Here is a 20381-nt window from a genome sequence, read left to right as displayed (position 1 = left end):
GAACTTAAAGATAGGGTTCTTAATTTTTTGCTGCTATGGACACACACTAATGTGGGAGGCATCTTACCAAATCTTAGCCAATTGTCCTCTTATTCATAGCTGTGAGAATTCTCTCCTCTCCAGCTTGGATATGTGTAGCTCTCTGAGATCGAACCACTGTTGATTTCAGTGCAAATTTAAATGTTGAATGCATGTTTGGATGTCTTTTTACCCCTCTTTTTTAATGCAGCTTAGCAACTGGGAATAAGGTGAACCAGAATAACGTGACTAACTAGTTTCCTGCAGGCCATCAAGAGCCCCACCAGTGCTACATGAATTATGCTGCTTTAAGAGAAAGAACGGTAGCACATTACTCTTCAGAAGTGTTCTACAAGTAGACGCTGACCTGGAACATTTCATTAGCCTTTCACTAAAAGTAAGGGAGCACAGATTTCATAGGTTAATATGTTTAGGTGTCCATGGTACCATCGTACTTAACACAGTGGGATTTTCAGCAGCTTGTAGAGGTAAGAAGTAGTTCTGTATACATTTACTATGTGGGACTATGTTTCTCCCTTTGGACTTTGTGACTTAGAAGATAAACCAACTTTTCTTCTGTAATTTACCAATGAGTTGGTGAATTCTAAATACAGTTATTTCGAGAGATCTTTATTTGTCTCTCTGAATGTCAGGACCCTACTGTACTGGTTATTTTTTGTTAATGCAAACTTCCAGTCAATGAAGACAGGACCATTGATTACTTATAATTCAGGGCTTGTTTGAAGTATGGCTCAGGAGATGGAAAGCTTTTCTTTTGTCCAAACATGAGTTCCAGCCACAGTTAGGAAATCTAAAGCTATTAGTATTGTATGCGTTGTTAGAAAATAAAAGCTTAAGATTCAAGATAGAAATGCATGAGGGAGAGTCTCATATTAGGTGGTTACAGCAGAGGACCTGGTGGGTGGAATTCCGAGTTCTGCCCAAGCATCTCTAGATTGCTGAGGGAATAATGTAGCTGTAGTCAGCATTATTGTATTTGTTCATGGGAAAAGAAAGCTTCTAAATCATTTTGAGATTCGGGGAGGAAAGGCTGGATGTGTCTGGAAATTTCTGCCTAGTCATTGTACCAAGTGATTGTAGGGGCATTTGACTATGTGTAATTGAAAACAAACCTCCATTCAATTGACATTAAATGATGCAGTATTTTGTGTAACAGTCTTTAGTAAACACAGATGCATAATGAGAATTTATAGGTGTATATAATTCCTAAACTCCTGTACTTTTTCTTGTAAACTATTGCCTTCAAATTTGGCTTATCACTTTTTTTTTCTGCTTGCACACACTAGAGTAAACATGCAACAATCTTTAAACAGATCACCCCAGAGTAGAATAGCATTAGGAGTTTTGTTTCCTGGCAGGCTTAGTGTATTTTTCAAGCACCTTTCTGGTGGAAGATACTTATTCAGGTTCAGTTCCTATGCATTCTTTGGGTATTGGTAGGGGAAGAATGGATAGTGCTCATCTGCATTGTTTCAAAGAGTTCCTCAGCATGTAAAATGGAATGAAACAGCTCTTCCATGATAGACCTCTGTATATTATTGATATCCTCTGTATACTATTTGTAGAGAGCACACTTTAAGAGTGTTGAGATCTTTGTGGAGGAGGTGCAGAGTGGATGGAAAGGCTTTTTTTGACTTTCCGTGCGAATTACGGGCAAGGTCCCCTTTGGTACTTGGAGATGCATCTCAGAGTTGTGATGACAAGAAGTCTTGAAGGATCTCTGGTTTTAGTTCTGTTAAGGTATATTGAAGAACTAACGAGTTTAGTTGAGTAATATGTAAATGATTCTTTTTTTTTTTTTAATTTCCACTGTCTTAGTAATTGGGCCTGAAATATTTTTCTGGGCTTAGTGGCAACACAAAGGCATTAGATCAAGAATGTTCCAAGATTCAGATTGGCTGGTATTTGCTTATATCACCACAACTGAATGTTACCAGTTTTAAAATGCTTTTTCTGTTCAGGAAATTTTAAAACAGCTTTGATTTCAAACATGAAACTTGGCAAGTGACTGGTCCATAATGTGTTCTAATCACTTCTGGTATTTTGGAAAAGGCTTGAAAAAGATTTAGTTGTTATTTTATTAGAAATCTAGTTACCAATTGCATATTTGAACTTTTCTTCCTCTTTACCTGAAACAATGCTGAAAGATAATTAGCATATGGTCTTGTAGTCCTTTCCCCAGTGTTAATGTTAACATGATGGAACTTGATTTTGCACTTTAACAGTAAAAAAATATTTGTACAGCAAAAAAATTTTTAGACCAACTTCAATCTTGTCATTTTGTTGACCACCAGGGGGGTGCGTTTGATTTAATCTGTTTTGTTTAAACAGATTCTAGAACAGGTTGAATACATAAACTTTTCTAATGATAATCATTTACTGTCTATTAGGGGTGTGGTGTGTTTTTTTAATGCAGGTGGAGCCAGAGTGAATTTTATTCTTGGCACTTCAAACAATTCAACCATTGTAGAAGCCCTACTAGTCTTGAGCTCATACATAGCATTATACATTTTATCACATGTATTTGGAGATCAATCTTGCATAGATGTAAGCATACATACACTTTATAGTAGAGAGTCAGACTCAAAGCCCCTGGAATGACTACAAACATAATTTGTATTGGACCAGCCTGGCAGGATGCTGAGGTCTCTGAATCCAGTTCTGCAACATATTTAGATATCCTTTGCCTCCAGCAAAAGTAGGCTATTCTTTTTACAAATTCATTTAAAACTTATTTAGTAATTATGCTGTTGCTTTATTAGTTAAATCTTTGCAGGATGTGGCTGGCAATATAAACCATTTTGTTGTTTTTACTAATAGTGAAAGTAAATGGAATGCTTTTTTCTCTTTTAGATATTATTTCCTGTTCTGAAGCAATGATCAGTTTGAATCATTGCTGATATGCTTTCTTTTCGGTATTGTTTCCGGGGGGGGGTGGAATTACAGTGGAGCTTTACCAAATCGTAATGCAGGAGCTGAACTTTTGTACAGCCTCAACTTGGTCTCAGTTTCACTTCTTGTAGAACGATGTCTAAGCAGGAATTATGTATATGGACTTCACTGGGAAGTATTTGAAAGCTTAAGCGGCAGGTTTACAATATAGTCCAAAGGTCTCAAAGTCCTTTGGTATTAAATTTCCAAAGATTTTTGAGATGAATGAAATGGGGGGGGTTTAGTAGCATTGTCCCTGTAATATTGAACCTTAATAGCCTGTACAATAAGATATTGTTCAGTATCCTCCTTGGGCCTTAAGCTTAATATGGCAGTTACATAAACTGAAATAATATGAAACTTCTGGCCATGGTTTATGCATGACATTGTGCAAGTTGAAGCTGGTTTTGGACTTCAGGTTAACGGCCTACTGGCAAAAGTACATAACGTGCCCATGTAAAAGTGCAGCGACTTGGGCCTCTGCGCAAACGGTAGGATAAACCTATTCCACAGACAGCCTGGAAGTGTCCTGGTACCACTTGAGGTGCACCTGCTTGCGTGAAATCCAAATGTAGCCTGTAATCCTGATTTTACTTTCTATTACCTGTACATTTTAGTGAAAGATAACGTGTCCCATCTTACATGTCCCGATCCCACGATCCTCCCAAGGCACTTGGTAGCCCTGTAGAGGAAGGTTACTCAGGAGCAAAGCTTGTGTTTGCTACTCTTGGAGGGTGGCCAACGGCAGGGTATTGCTACCTCTCACTCTTTCTACTCCTCTGGCCTCAACAAGAACTACAAATTCAGGTCTCTCTGTTTGTACCACTTCCCTCCTTGTATTTTTCTCCTGTCAGAGGGGTGTCGCACCTTCAAGTCCCGCCTTGTTGTGCAACAGAGGGGGAATGGAAGTTCTGCAGGTGAACAAGACAAGGTGTATTCTCACAGGGCAGGCAGAGTGAAGGAGGGATTTGTCAGGAGGATAGGGTTAGGCTGCTGTATAAGGGAGGAAGGAGTATTGTTAAATCCTGGGAGAAGAGCAAAGGCCCCAGAAACAGCTGATGGGATGTCAAAAAGGAGCTGTGCTGCAGGTTACATTCTCATGGCATCAGCTTGCCAGTTAATGTACCATTAATGAGAAATCTAGAATAAGTGCCACAAAAGTAACAATTTTCCAAATTTTACAATTTAACAGTTTTACAGGGGAAAACATGCAGCCTTTACTTGTTCAATTTGCTTTTGCTGCCTCAAGAAGGATGACAACAGAAGTTAGTTTGTCCTTATTCTTGGAGTAGCAAAAGTAAGTTGGGGCTGTGGCACTGTGGCTGCATTTTTTGTGCAAGGAAAAGGATGCTCCTGTGTTAGTAAGAGAAAGGAGGGGGGGAGGATGTGATGAACTTCAAGCCTTGCTGCTGTTATGGAGTTTATCCTGAATATATTCAACTGTCATATTTAATTGCTCAACTTTAAGGGATGTTGCAAATTCAGAATAAAGATTTATCACTTTGATCTTCTCTGCCATATGTCCAATGAAATGAAAAACCACATAGCAATGAACATACATTTCACCTCAGAATAATGCCTGTCATGCAAGATCTTGCCCTTTAATAGATAAGGGTCAGACTGAACCTCTTCAAGGCAGGTCTGTGATGGAAGTGAAAGGGAGAGGGAGTACCCATTATACAGCAAGCGTTATGTGCACACAGTGTCTCTGTGGGGACAGCTCAATGTCACCTCCTGTACTACAAATCAGCAATGAAAAGGCATTGACTGTTCGGGGGGTGGAAATTCAAGACAACAATTAAAGAAGTACACTGTTTACAAAGAAGAATTTAAAGACATTGTAGGAGATGACTCTAAGCTTTAAATTTTAATCATTAGAACTAATAACCTTACTCTAAGAAAAGAAGCTAAATGATATTGTGTGACCACAGTGGCAGCAATTTGTTTTTAGTTTGCTTTGCAAGGGAGCAAGTTTCACAACCAGACCATACTGGTGCAGAGTAATGTGACAGTCATATACTTGCATAGTGAAAACTCTGTATTTCCAAGTTCAAAACCAGATTTTATATCAGTATGCAATAACTTTCTTTAAACGTTAAGATATTTTTACATACTGCATTGTTCTGGCTCGTGCACATCTGTTATTTGGATCTTAAAATTTTGATCCTTAATACCCTTTTACATTTGACACACATCTTACTTCTGAATCATCAGTTTTGGATGCTGTCAACATTTACATTTTTTTTTCTGTTCCTTAATGAATCTGTTTAATGATAATAATCCTAGCCCCATTGCGAGGCATATGAGTAGATTTTTCTTTCTATTCTTATCTAATACCATTGATTAATAACTCATTGCTTCCTATCTGTCAGAAGGTTCTTATCCACCTTATTGTATTATTATCCAGACCATAATTCCCTAGTCTGTCTATGAGCTTCCTGTGTGGTACTGTGTCAAAGGCCTTGCTAAAATCCAAACAAATTATATCCGCCACATTTCCTTTATCCGCCCAGTTTGTCACTACACTGAAATACCCATCACAATGAAACATTTATTGATGTAGGTTTCTGTGTTAAACCAGAATAAATGTGAAGGTTCTGCTGTGATTATGTGATAGAGCCTGCTTCTTAACAGGTATTATCATTTTATGCACTAAAGATAATTCGAGCCATGGGAGATGATACCATTCAACAGAAGCAGTGAGGCTGTGAAGATCAAAGCATTATGAACCTTGAAAAGAATTGGGAGAAGCTTATATGCTACAGTAACTTGTGAAGGGTATAAGCGAAGACCTCGATCTGTATTCCAAGAGATGTTCAGAGAATATCAGCTTCAGAGCTGCTTCGCAAAAAAACTGTGTCTTCAGAGGAAGAATTGTTTGGGCAAGGCCTCGTGAAAGCTGCATGCTGTCACTGTTCCTGTTCCTTGGGAACATAAACAGGATCTAGGGACAGCTTGTGCAAGAAAACAGTTGGAATAGGGAATATCATGGTTTTCAGCAGCCAACTTGATTACCATCATCATCCCTGCGTAGGAGGAAAGCTTCAAGAGGTATTTAGAAGGATGCTGGGACCCACCTGGCTATAGCACAACCATTGGCTGAACTGCACTTTGGGAGTCCAGGGCAGGTCTTAAGTGCAGTTATAAAGAGACTAACTCTTCAGTGGGTTGAGAAGTTCAGTTACTAATGTGCTTTCACAGCTGGGCTTCTCAAGTACTCCTTGCTTATTCTGTTAGCAGTAGGAATAAGTGAGAGGGGTGGGCTATGGTAATAAGGGATCCAATGCCTTTAACAGTTAAAAGGGGCCTTGTGGTGGAATTGCATGCAGCACCTATTTTGGAGGGACCACTAGGGTTGATTATGCATCACAGCTTTTGTTTGAGTGTCTCTAATTTTCTGAAACCTGGATTTCAGGGAGCATTGGTCTTAGCCTATGTGCAATATTTTTCATAATTGAATGAAAACAGTTTAGATGCTGCTGCTTTTTTATTTTTTGGTTGTGGTGGGGTGTAATTGGAAGAGAAGTAGACAAAAATATGCCTTTTTCCCTATCAAAATACTTTTTCTAACTGAAACAACTATGGCTTGGAAGCTAAAATTTGTGATGGAGAGAGAGTCTTCTCTGGGAAAGTAAACTTAATAGGTGAATGCCATAAGGAAGATGAAATCTCCGTCAGTGCGCGGCTTTGCAGTGAACTAATAACAGGTGGAAATTTATCGTTTTGACAAAGAAACCTTCAGTCTGCTGTTGTCCTTTATTGCAGTGGCAGGAGTTCCTGTTCCCAACCCAGTGCTGTAGGTTGTCTTCTACTCTTCTCCTGCTGAACCACAAAACCCAGGTTTCTTCCATCTGCAGCCCTGTGAGCCGGGTTGGAGCCACAGTTGTGGGTTTGGAAGATGCCCAGCTCAGCTCCCTGGTTGATAGTGGGGCTGCATCTGACGTTGCTGCTATACCCTATAAATGGCCATGAGTTGAAAGAGCTGGAAATGAGCAAAGCTCATAGATACTTTTTAAAGTGTACAAAGGGCTTCAGTTCAGGAAAACATCCCTGTTTGGGAGGATTCTTTAGGCACAGACGTTACTTTTTGTTTTTTTTTTTTTACACTATCCCCTCAAGACAAATGAATGGTGACACAAAATGAACCTATATATGGAGAAAAGACTCTTGGACTAATAGCAACTGAAGTACATTCACCTTAAAAAGCACAAGAGCGTAATGCTGTATCTACGTTAATAAGATTTATTCTTTTGCATTACTAATGAGCCTAGAGAGAACATTGTATATACTGGTTCCAATTTCAAACTTTGCTTGTTTGCTCTTACATGGTGAGACCTCTCTCTCTCTCTCTGATTTCTGTGACACAATTAGGACATGACCCTGTTTGTGTTTTCAAACCTAAAATGCCAGAAAGTAATCTGGGCCATACCCTAAGTCACTGTCCGTATTCTGAAGTTGGAATGAAGTCTCTTGACTGGCCTCTGAATTTATTTGAAAATTCTCTTGAAATTAATGGGCTTGACGTTTTTCTTTTGTTTCCCAGGTTCTTGAAAGGGACTTTCTTATTATAATTAATGAGGTTTTTCAAAAGTAAGGATATCAGTATTTTACACTGTGTGAATTGTTATTTGTGGCAGTTGCTTCAGCATTGATTTGCAGTTCTAGGAGCGAGAGCAATGGTATGAGCAATTGACTTACACCATCAGTCAATTGATCGATGTCAATAAGTGTTGTGCTGTATTCTCTCCTACCCTTCTCTCTCCCTATAACTAATCAACTGCATATGATTTTCATTAACCTCCTCCAGCTGACATCAGGTATTCAAAGTAAATCAAACCCTTACAGATGCAGAACTTCCTTATTGCTAAGAGACAGGTTGCAAAAGACTGAAATCTTCTGAAATGTTTTCTGATAACAAACGATTGTTATTTTTTATTTATTTTTTAGGTGGAGTGAATGTGGTTTTTATGAAAGTGGAGGGCTAGACCACTAATATCCATCAGGCACAGCAGAGTCTGGTGCCCTATAGGCCATGAAATATTGCTGATAAACTTGTCATGTACACTCAGTAGCTTTGCTTTCACAATTTGCAGGCTCCATGGCAAGCAAAAACCACGAAAAAGAACAGTGAAAATGTTTACCTTTCTGTGATTTGTTTTTGAAGCATTTGCTGAGAACCAACACTTGTTCCTCCTGTTAACACTCTACAAATGTACCTCATTTCATACTCCTCATTCCTGTAATTCCAGCTCTTGGGCTTCTCCAAAGCAGAAGTTCACCAGCTGTTCTCAAGGCAGGTTGTTTCTTGCTTTTCACCAGGGGACAAGGGCCCTCTTTTAGGACAGGGGTCTACTGCCCTGCAGTGCTAGGCACACTCACCGATGCCACCTCCGCTTTTATTCCTTGCTCGTGCATGCTTCTCCAAATCATTTCATCCCAAGGTCATTAGTTCCTTAGTTTTTAAATAGAAGGATATGGTTAAAATGGCAGCAATTGGTATTCTGTGTTTAATGAGGCTTTCTGTAGGTTTTGCTCTGGGTTTACCTCCAACTCGTAGCTAAAATAGCTCTTTACGGTGCTCTGGCTGTGCGTGTTGTGTACTTCAGGTGTTGTGTTACCTATGGTTATTTAATTGAAGTTTTTCAAGATGGCAGTTAAAAGGGTCTCACGGTGAGTTGTTTCCGAGGCTCCATTTCTTTTAATTGGTGGGTCGTAGCGTGTGCCGGTTATGCCTGCCTTGAGGAGAGGGAGTGCTTTCTCTGAAAGCACCGTGCCCCGCTGCTCAGCTTGCAGGGTAATGCTAGATGTTGTGTTTCCTTGTTTTTCTTTCCAATTAGAAGAACAGAAAGGACTTCGGGTTAGAGCTCTTCGGAAAACGCATCAATGTATGGCCGTAAGGAGGGTATGGAGCATGCGGAGAGGGGGCTGTACCTTTGTGGTTTCATAGGAGAGGGCAAAATGCTTCCTCGTTCTCTACAAGAAAACGGGGATTTGGACAAAATTCACTGTGATGAAGTTTGTGTACCAATTTATTCCTATTTAGGTCATCAGAATAGGGCTTCAGTGGTGCAGTCTGTATGCTGGCTCTCTATACAGGGATACATTTCACCCTCAGTGAATGCTCTTTGTTTTCTCAGTTGAGGTCAGTTTTTCATTGCATTCATTAAAAGAAATAGCTCTGGATTGAAAATACCACTGCCCCTCTCCTTCCCAGCCAGCAAGCCAGCATTACAGTTCTTAAGATGTTAGAAAAGGGGGTAAACTTGGAAGGGGAAGGGCAAGAAAGAAATGGAAGTTCAGAGGCTGTCGCTGTTATCATTCGTCTGATGGTTGTGCCATTGCCTGGTTCTGATGGACTCTACTACCTATTTTATTTTTTTTGCCTTGATTTCTTCCCTGTTCCTCTGTCTAGCTTCCTGGATTCCTGGATGCTGATCAGGAGAAGGAAGGATAGTTGTGTGATGTAAAGATTGCATAGGGAATGAGGAACATGTTTCTCAGATGATTCCTCTTGCCAAGCTACTTCAAGAAAAATTTCATCCAAGTCTTGAAAGGTTACTATTTATCCTGTGGCCGTGTTGTCCTAGGACCACTGGGTGTGGGGTCTTGTTCCTTTCATTTGAATGTTAAAGATTTCATTCTGCCTAAGATTTGGTGATCCTTGTTGTGCTCTCCCTTCAGGTGCTCTCTGCATTGCCTCCTGCTCTTTAACACATCTCATCTTGACAGAGTTAAGCCTTAAAATAAGTTCCAGAGCTCGCTCACGTTTGTAGAGTACCGTGTGTATGATGTTTGTATGACAGCATATCACATGATATAACTTTTCTTGGTAAATGTTTGTGGGGCAAGATTGGGGTATAACACTGAAGCCTGAAGAACTATTTTGTGCTGTTGTTTTTTTGTTGTGGTGCTGGGTTTTGTGTTTGGTTCTTTGTTTTGTTGAATTATTTTTTTTACTCATTTGAGAACAAAAATATAATTTCACTTAGGAATTGCCCCCAGACTGTGGGACATTCAAAGTCAGTATTAGATTTGTATCCAGAATTTATTTGTGGGTCTCTGTCTGTGTGCTGCTAGTGAAGAGAATAGCTTTGACATTGAATGGGGTAAATTCGGAAAGTTCTGGTGTCATCTTTTTAAAATAAAATTTGAGCAAGTTTTGATTTATTCCTTTAATGAATCATTGCTGTGTTGCATGTGTCTGTGTATAGGTGTAGGGTTTGTTATTATGAGGTCAAATCCTGACAACTTACTGCAAAATTGTTTTAATTTATTATTAATATTTTTTGTTTTTCTCACTTCTCCTAGTTTTGTAGCCGTTATAATTAGATATAATTAAAACCACGGGTTTTAAACTCCAGTCTAACACTTAAACTCATATTTATGGTGGAACCCCTGGAGTTTTGTCGTCATTCTAACTGTATTTTGAAAAAAATATATTTTTTTTTGCATTTGTTCAAATGCTTTGTCTACAGCTACCACTTCTTAATCATCTGTTTTGCGCAGTGAAATGACATTTATTTTACACGATAAGAAACTTTGCAGTTTTGTAGAGCTATTTCATATCCCTTAACTAATGGGTGCAAGGGACCTTTTGCCTCGTACACTTGAAAAACAGCTTTCCTCTTTTGGAACTTGTCTTTCTTTCTCTGCTCCTCCATGCAACAGTCTGAAAGTGCTACATGCTGTAGAACGGATTTTTAAAAAAATGTTGGCTGGCATTATGTAAAACCATATTTTCCCTTTTGGTGCGTATGTTCTGGTCCTAGCAATGTCCTTGTTTTGCTGAAATTAACATTTTCCCCCTCGCAGTCATTGGTATGTGATGGTGTTTTTCTGTCTTCTTTAATTGTGATGCTTTTTTTTTAATTATAAGGTAGATTGTTAAAATTAAGTGGCAGGCTTCTATCCGAGTTATTCAGAGATCTTTTACTGTAGAAATATATTTTGCTACTCTCAATTGCCTTTTTTCCCCTTCTTCTTTCATTGCAAACTACTCTGGGAAGAGCTTCTTTTAACCAAAAAAAAAAAAAAAAGAGGGAGGAAAAAAAAAGGCTATGCTTGACTGATAATGCATTGCTTTGGATGGTGAAACATTATGAAAGTTTAATTTTTAATTAAATCTGAAATACCAATTATAACTGAAAGAGATTTTAACCTGTTTCTTTTCAGACTGCCTGAAGTTACATTGTAGATGCTGAAATCACTGCACCTTAAAAACAAAAAGATTAAACTGCACTGCATTCTTGTAAGTAAAAGCTTTTCCGGTACCTTTTGTGTGAGTATTTTTCCTCAATATGCATCCAAAGTGTTAGCACAGTAACTGGTCTTGGATAAAGGTCAGAGTCCCCTTGAATAGGATTTAGAAGTTCAAAGGATGTTTTATTTAAAAATTAGAACTAAACTTAAATCTTTCAGATCTTTAATTTCAGACCCCTGAATAGATCTTTCTTTTTCACTTCAATTTGAATATTATTAGGAATAATGTGTGTCTGTGTGTCTGTTGACGTACAGTTTCTGCGGCTTTGTCAGTGACTTTTTCTGCAGTTTGGTGTAGGAGATTCCTCATAGCATAAAGTATAATTTATTTTCTTTTTCTGATGTCATAATAAAATTTTGTCCCTTATGTGAGAAAAAACTGAACAACTTTCTAATGATATCACAGGAGGCTTCATCTGCTTTAGGACATGGATGAAAGCAGAAATTTCTCATTTTGTCTGTTCTGTGATACAACAAAACAGTCAAAATAATGTCTTGTGTCTCAGCAAGAAAGGAGTCTCTTTCTAAAATCGTAGTTGCTCCATAAGTGCAAGGCAGATTGTACATCTACCCTTATTTAGAATCTGTTTACCAAATGTATTTGGGTAAATAATTATGATTTGGAACTTCAGTGACTGAAGAACAGACAGGCAAAACAGTATTGGGAAATGCAGTAGATTCAGATGCTCTGAATTTAATGAAATAATATATGAATAAAAATCCATGAGTTTGTAGATAGTAAGAAAAAATGTTTTTTAGTTGGGCGGTGCAAAGCTGTGGAATATTACAAAGCAAAGTCAGTTTGTTTTCTTGTTTGAGATCAAAATGTACAGTCTGTAATGACATCCAGAGTCTTTTCCCGAAGTGATACTTTTGTACTTCGGTATTAAAATATTTTAACTATTCCATGGGATTTTTCTTCTCTCCCTGCACCCCTACCCCCTCCCTCCCCCATCTTATTTTTTTTTAATTGTATTTTAGTGATTTATTTTAAACTAGCTGAAGGGTACAGTACACTGTGGGCAGCTAATGCGTGCCCCTTCCAGCGTGGAACGCCAAGCATGACTCAGGCAGGCAGATTGTGCCATTCTGGCTTGACTCCATTGTGTTTTTACATTACTGGCAAGGGCCGTGCCATTGTGTTGCTTAAATATTGTGCATTAACTGCAGGCTGTGGCCAGTGAATTGTATTTAACATTTTCTGTTCATCGTTGCTGAATATCTACCGCAAGCAGCTTCACTGGCCGTGAGAGGTTAACCTTACAATTAAACCAGTGGCCTAAACTGAAAACACTAATGGATCTGCTGGGTACAGCAACAATTTAAGGGGAGGCATTAGGGGTGGGGGGAAAAGTTGGGGGACACCTGTGAATGTGGGAGTACTAAGTTTCCAAGTTGTCTTGAAATTTTGTGTGAACAACCAGGAGAATTTTTATTGGAAAGTAATAGTATTTCTCTTTCCAAAATGTAACAGTGCAAGGAGTGAATTAAGCATGTTCTCTGAATCCATAGGATCCAGATGGTCAGTAAGTCCTATGTGGACAGCCCTAAGGCAAAACACCAGGTAGCAATATATGGGTCTGATGGTGCTGGCTGGAATGGGCTTTTTCAGTTAGGGAGGAGATGACAGTCTAAGCTTTTGAGGAGGGATAACTACACAAGTGTAGAACTCATGTGCAGAAAAAAAAAACAAAAAAAATATATATATAAATCAAGGCAGAAATGTTGAGCAGCTTGCTCCAGATCAGAGTAAATTAGAAGTGAAACTGGGAATGGAGTACGGGTTCATGACTCCAAATCTCTTCTGTTGAGCCCAGTTCTTCTTTCCATTCCATGACATAGAGGTCCAAGTGTCTAATCTTTGAGTTTCTTGTCATGTTGTGGTTTTTGTTTTTTTCTGATGTTTTCTGTCCTTGGCATACAGCCTGTAATAGGATGAATAAGGAGGGAGAATTTTTATGTACGCACAGGTATGCTGTAAAGTGAGGCTGTGATTCTTGCTTTACCTCATGTCTACCTAACTATGGAACACCCTCATTATAAACAGAAATATGCTTAAGATTTTTCTTACGTATGTTCACTGTAGTCAGGTGTCTCTAATTCTGAGATCTTTAATGAAGTGAATTCAAGTATGGGTTCCCTGTATTAACCTGAAGACAGCATGAAGAAAAGGCAAGCCATGATCTAGTAGTTTTCTGGTGTGTTTAATTGTTGGTGTTGGTGGTTTTTTTTAATTGGATTTCTTTAATTTAAGGGTGGGAACCTTGTTTTAGGGTGTGGATGTCTGTAAAGTAACAGCTTAATATAAAAGGGGCCAAATTTTCAGCTGATATAAAAATGTTCTTGACTTGATACATGGCATTAGAGGAGAATACAGATTCACAACACGTGAACATCTGGCAGGCAATTGCATAAAAATACAGCCTTTTAAATGGAGTGCAGGCATGCTCCTAGTGGGAAAGGTCTGTGGACTTGATTCTTCTTATGCTGGGTGCTCAGCTTAGCTATGTACTAAAATTACGTAGATTAATAGGCAAATAGATTCACTGAGCTCTGCAGGACTACTCAAAAGCTTAACTTTAAAGATGTGCTTAAGTACTTCACTGTTTGCAATTAACCCAAAACAGGATAAAGTTCACTCTGAGGAGTTAGTTACCACTGCTGGCATTCAGCATGTACCTCATTTTAGAATGAGGCAGAAGGGAAAGCATTTTGTGTGTGGAAGAAAAAAAAAATCTGTACGCACAATGAAAACTTATACAAGGGATGCACTGGATGTGCTCTCAGACTAATGGTTATGCTGCCGTTGGCTAAGACCAATAAAGAATATACAATGCATTATTTTTGTTAAAAAGTGAGACTTTTCATAGTTTCAGCCTTAGGTGGCCTTGTGATCTGATTACTGACCAAGAGATCTGATGTTCTAATTTTGATGGATGCTGGCTCCTTGAGTGGCATTGGACAAGTCATTTAACCTCTTGGCGCCTTGTTCAGCAGATCACTTCAATCTGGTTCGTGCTGATACAGCTCTGTGAACATTATTGAGTTTGTTTTTTGCAAAGCTCTTACAGAAGAAATAGTAACCATTGTTATTATTAATAAGTATATTGTGTAGACAAAACACGAGGGATGGAGATACAGCTACTCATGGGGGTGATCTTTCACAACTCACTTGTGCCTTTGTTTAATTCCATCACTCAAAGGTATCAAGGCCAACTCCAATTTACAGAAGTATTTCTCATGTCACTCTCTCCACTGTTGAGTATTTTATTGTTCGTGTTCTCTCTCTGTCTGTTTCCCTGCTACTTTCCTCCATGCTGAATTAACCTTGCATACTAAACTTTGTTCCCTTTTTCTGTATTATAGAGTAGAGACATTTGTGTAGACTCCAAATTACAGAGAACAAATTCATTTTATCTACTGATTGTTTGCTGTTGATGTATGAAACAGACAGAAGACAGTTTGAATTTTCATAAGTTCAATTGAGCTTGCAGGCATAAGGAAAGGAACAGGCAGAACCCAAGCCACTGTGACACAGTAAGCTGGCATCCCAGAGTGCATACGGCATGTGTAGTGTCAGGACGTCAGGGCTAGGAAGGGCTTCGTCCATCACAGCAGTGCTTTTAAATGAAGGAAGAATTCTGAAGCAACAAACAAGCTACTCTACCACGTTCTTCACAGCACAAGGATCCTTGTGGATCCTGATGGATAAGGGCTCTGCGCTATCCTCCTGTAACTTGCTGTTTTAACTAGAATTGCATGTCTAATACGTGCTTTGTTGAGCTCTGCCCATTCCCAGTCGCTATTCCTCTGACAAAATTTGAGCTCTCAATAGTTTACTAAGCCCTTTTTAGATGCAGAAGTGGCTTGTAGAAACTGCATTGGAGAAGACTTGTTTGAATGTGAAATAAATATGGAAGTATGCTTCCTTTGAAGAAAGATGAGTGTCTTGAGGCTGACTGTCACTGAGGAATTGTTTTAGCACTAACAAAGAGAATTAATTTTGCCTTTTCCCCTTCCTATACTAAGGCATTAATCCAGAAAGTCATGGGGATAAATTCTGCCCTGATTTCTACCTGTGGAACCCCAGTGGAAATGAGGAGAGGTCATAAATGTTTGTCAAGGCAAAAATTGTCCAAGTCTTAAAATCATTTAGAAAGCAGAAACTGTTTGATTTTTACCTGGCCCAGGGACATGGGGATACATTGGAGTACTACATGGCAATATATGCTTCCAAAAGTGTTGCTTTTGTTGTATATACTAAAGAGAGTAAGAAAAAATATTCTAGTGAGTGAGAAGTTATAATCAGGAGCACAGTGATTAATTGTTCTTCATATCCACTGGGAGAAAGACCTAAAGAAATCAGTTCAATGAGCAGTGAAAATTACCAAGTTACATATTAAGAACCATGTTCTGACTGTGTAGGCAGTAAAACACGCAACCTCTAGGTACTGTGGAAGCAAGGGAGGTTTCTTTTTGAAGGATTGGGTAGGAAAATCACCTCTGGGGGTGTGCCATAAGACAGATGCTGAACTAGATGATTTTTGTTGTTCCCTTGCATTTGTCTGATTCAGCATACCGTTTGGGAATGTTGGTATGTGGCTAGTACATTCCTGATTAATAAAGCTTAATGTTCCCAAAGGATCCCTAGGGTTCTCATTTTTCCATCCTCTCATAACTGAAACCATACTGTCTCTTCAAGGATTTCAGTGGGCTGCCAGCATTTCGATTTGACCCTTCTTTTTTTAGAGGGGGACGGGAAGGAATTGTATAGACACCAAAAGACAGATTTTTGGTTGCTGTGAGTCTATTTTTTTTTCCCAGTCAATGTACTAATAATGCTGATTTGTTTCAGTTACTGTTTTTGAAAATTTGGATGGCACTCCAGGTATAGCCTAGTACAAAAGCCTGTGATATAGACCATGGAGGTGGTTTAAAGGTGCAAATACGACTGATGATCAGAGTGAGTATGTAATAGGGCTGGAGTAAAGCAGTTTGCAAAAAGTAATTTCTCAGGAGATAATGAACTTTCAGTTTTCTGAATTTTCATGCAAACATACTTGAGAGATATTTTCACTTTGTGAAACTGCCAATCTCAAAGTACAATTGTCCAGCCTGATAGTATTGTTAGTTCTCAGGTTGATTTTAATCAGTCCCATCCACAACTTAGCACAAAGTAGTGCTGGAAATGATTGTTGATCAAGTCTATCACGGTTTGTTGGTTTTTTTTTTTGTTCTCTTGCAAATGCTTAAGGGTGGTGTTTGTTATTGTTCTAGGTCTGTATGTTAAGAGTATCAGTTGTAGTGTACAAATGAATAGAATTCTGACTTTTATCACAGGTGGCAGCTCTTGTTTTTACAGAATAGTGGCCACAATAGATGAGGATAGGAAAATGGCTCTCTAGTGCATGGTTGCTTTAGTATATAAAGGAATATGCGTTGTGATTCACTCATATTAAAAAGGCATGGGAATATCAGCACTGATTCCCTCAGTAGCACTACTGCAGTAAGTTGTAAAACACTTCAGTATTTCAGCACCTGAAGATATTACGGTAGAAGTGGAAAATATCTCACTCCATTTATCAAAGCATTTGCTGGTCTAGCTTCGAGATAAAAGAAAGACTACAGATTATTGAGCATATATCATGATTGTAAAGACCATTAAGCATATATTATCTTTGGCCAGAGATGCTCCTGGATAAGCTAAAAAAGGAAAAAAAGATGATACAGGCCTGGCTTTTTCCAGTTCCTGGCCCTCTTATTTTGTTCTATCCAAACTGAAATTCTTCAGCTAAACCAGTATATAATGGGAGGGGCTCCACAGAAGGGCATTGTGGTTATTCCATGTTTGCATCAGTGCCCCTGGGGAGACTCTCACTGAATCATTTTGAATTTCAGAGTCTGATGTAGGGCAGTCTGATGAATGTCAGTTACCCAAACTTTCTGGTCTATTTTCTTCATTAGTGTAAGTGGTCTTGCTCTGAATTTTACTATAGAGGATGTGGCTCTTCTTATTGCCCTCCTTTCCGTCATTGCCCCTCTATCTAAATAATAGATTAGAATAGATTTAAATCTCAGTTGTATCAAAATTGATCTATTGTTTTCATCAGTTTCCACTGGCACAAGAGAGATCAGAATACTTATTTATTTTTAAATAAATCATCTGCAGAGCTTCACTGCTGACATGTTCGTGGCTTTGGTGCCAATGCATGCTCTGCAGGGTCTTCAAAATCCTGACAGAATGCGCTGTCATTCCATATGTGTTTTAGTAGTTCTGTATTTCCTCATGACAAAAGAATCTCTCGGTCTGTGCATGTCATTATCCTATAGCATTTGGGTGATCCTGTGGTTTAAAAGGACCTAGTTGTTGCTCCTTCCCTCCTCTTTTTATGCCTGTCTCATCTAGGAGCCTTCAGATGTCAGCAAGATAGCTGGGTTGGAGATAGCGAGCACTTGGCAGGTCAGTCTATGCTGTTAAAGGCTATTGCAAAAGTGGCTTTACAGAATGTTTGTGTCAGTAATATTGAAGGCATCACTGAATCAAAATTTCACTGAGCTTTCCCCAGCAGGCTACTTTTTTTTTTTTTGTCTACATAATGTTTTCTCAGGACTTTCATTCCAGCTTGTGTTTGCATGGAAATTCTGAATAATGTAATTAGTTCGTAAAATGGAAGAGCGTTATTTTATTTTACCTCTTCTAAGACTGGCAGAACCTTTCCATGGAATTAGGCATGTAATTCCCAGCAATGAAAGGATTTTTGCACCAAATCGCTGTATGTCCTCTCTGAATATGGACCATTTGAGGTCATGATCCTGCAGTCCCAGTTCATTTAGGTGTAGGGTATAGTGGCACAGTTCCTGTGAGTGTAGGTTGCAAGATCAGACCATCAATGGGAAAACCTGCCAAACTTCATTCTCAGAGTCTGAGCCAGAGACAGATGAATTCTCATCTCTGCTTGGTTTCCTTTTCCATTCATTAGGATTTCTAGTGTGGAGGGTAATCTGTTTTGTCATGTCTCTTGCACTGTTTTAATACAAAACTGGCCTTCTTATGTGTGAATGGCTGTCACTTCTCCAGGACAAATGATACCGGATTCCTGAAGCAAACAATTACAAAATGATTACCTCTTGAGCTGACTTAGTGTGCAGATGACAGCTTTTGCCTAGATGCAGTTAACAACTGGAGGGAATTTCCAGCAGTCAGACATCACACAAGCCTGAGGAATGCAGAGAGAAGCTGCTGAGGAACCCAGAAATCAGGTGACCACGAGGGTGTGGACTTGCATTAGTGTGTCATCCTGATGGAAAATACAGCGTGATTAGAGGTGAGAAATCCCCGAGTCTCAATACGCAGTGTTCCTGTAGGTACTGATTTATGCATGGATAGCACTTGAGTGTGCTGTTGAATTTGTGCCAGTGCCTCTCTGCCATATTGACCCCAGAAATGATACTATTTGCTGTCTCTTCCTTGTGTTTGTAGTTTAGAAAATACTGTTCTTCACAGCTACCTCTGCTCATATTCTACGCTTACCATTCAAGAAGACATTTATTTGCTATGAAAATCTCCTGTTCTGTTTACTGGTCTTGGTTATGCTGTGGTCTTCTTGAGTTCACTGAAGAGAACTTCACTGAAGAAAATCTGCCAGTACTGCTCTAGGTATCTAGCGAATATTTTGTTCCCTCAGGATACCAGTCACAGTTGCCTCAAATGTTTTCCTGCCCTGTCCAGAGAATTACTCTCTGGTAAAGATTCAGGATAGTTCTTAATGCAGGAAGATAATCACAATTGGTATGTATGATTATAATCTGTAGCAAATATGAAATCTCTTACATTAATGTGTATGGTTTTTGGAATGGTACTGGACCAAAGCTTTGTATTCAGACAGTCCCTGAATTTCTGGGGTTCTGAAAATTTTGTTGTTTTCTCATACGTGAAACCTTAGCCTGTTGCAGAGATGAAAGGTGAAAGGCCCCTTCACTACCATGTCGAAATTTATCACAGGGGCTTTCAAGCTAGATGCAGTAACATTTAGGTGCTTAACTCTGAGAGGAATTCAAAGCCCAGAGGTAGGGTCTTTATCCGCTATTTGGGAAGTACTGAGGGCAAAGGTAAAAATCTCGCTGGGTGGAGTGCTGCCTGGAGGTAGTCAAAGGGAAGCTCTAGAGGCTAAAGGTTTGGTGATTCTTTCACGGGCAGGATTTCTTACCAGCAATTACCCTGAAACACAGAATGGATCCTATCCTTGCTGCAGCCATTAGTGTCCCAGAGAAATCCAGGTGTGTCAGGTAAATTCTACTCTTTATGAAATTATCAGCTGTTAAAATACGTTTTTAGATCCCCCTATCCTTTCAGCTGCATGAGATAGGCATATATTTCCCATGCCTTGCGATGGTGGAAAACATTTCTGATGTCCCCGCATTGTCAGACTGTCAAGGGCACAGTTATGTGATTATCATTATTGTGATTTAATTACATTTAAAAGCATTTACTTTCTGAAAATCTTGTACGCTCTCTCTGTCATAATGTTTAGAATGTATCTTTACCATACAGTAGTTATTCTTTAAGGCTCCTTATACCTAGGAAATCTTGTAAAAGAAATATACTGTATAGCAGAACAGGTGTTTCTTATCTAATGCTGAACTAATTCTTAGAGCTGTGTTGTGATTACTCTTGTAGGCACTGGTGGAAGTCTAGAAAGGGTAGTGGACTTTTTCTCCTGATTTCTCCATGAGATGGTAGGAGTCATGAATATCTATCTTGTAAAACACTGAGTCTCACTTCTACAGCTCCTAGTACTTCATCCCACTGTCTGAATGGGATAGGGTTTTGCCTGTAACTTCCCTCTACTGCTTTCTAGAGAGAGCAACAGGAGAATGAAGTTGTGGGCTGCAGGTAAGCTGTGTGACAAAGCAAGTTTTCTTTGTAGCACACTGAGAGGTTATGCAAACGTGATGTCACCTGCAATTGCCACCAGAACTCTGTTACAATTTCTTTATTGAGTACAGCCATCTTCTGATTGCTTGTCTTACAGATGGAGTGAAATCTTGGCCTTGATAAAGTCAGTGGGACTTCACCACGTTCCTTTCAGTGGAGCCAGGATGTGTTGCAAATACGTGCTTGAGCTGCATGGCTCTGCAGGGTAGGTTATGGG

General features: G+C 39.1%; 1 protein-coding gene across 41 annotated transcripts in view; it reads left to right on the top strand.

The window, feature by feature from the left end:
• The window catches only part of ZBTB20 (zinc finger and BTB domain containing 20), a 480501-nt gene that overhangs the window by 128973 nt on the left and 331147 nt on the right, over positions 1 to 20381 (top strand). For 31 of the 41 annotated variants that reach the window (XR_010834157.1, XR_010834158.1, XR_010834156.1 and 28 more), the window contains one exon: positions 11143 to 11218. The exons of 5 other annotated variants lie outside the window; for them this stretch is intronic. The gene's annotated coding sequence lies outside the window, so the exon portion shown is untranslated. Of the gene's footprint in view, positions 1 to 11142; positions 11219 to 20261; positions 20370 to 20381 lie in introns of all 41 variants that reach the window. 5 more of the 41 variants (XM_067003636.1, XM_067003645.1, XM_067003595.1 and 2 more) reach the window with 1 other exon arrangement.

Source organism: Anser cygnoides, chromosome 1, assembly GCF_040182565.1.
Source record: "Anser cygnoides isolate HZ-2024a breed goose chromosome 1, Taihu_goose_T2T_genome, whole genome shotgun sequence".
In the NCBI taxonomy this organism is placed as follows: Eukaryota; Metazoa; Chordata; class Aves; order Anseriformes; family Anatidae; genus Anser; species Anser cygnoides.
Note: the sequence above shows the minus strand (reverse complement) of the source record. Positions and strands in the feature narration are given on the sequence as shown.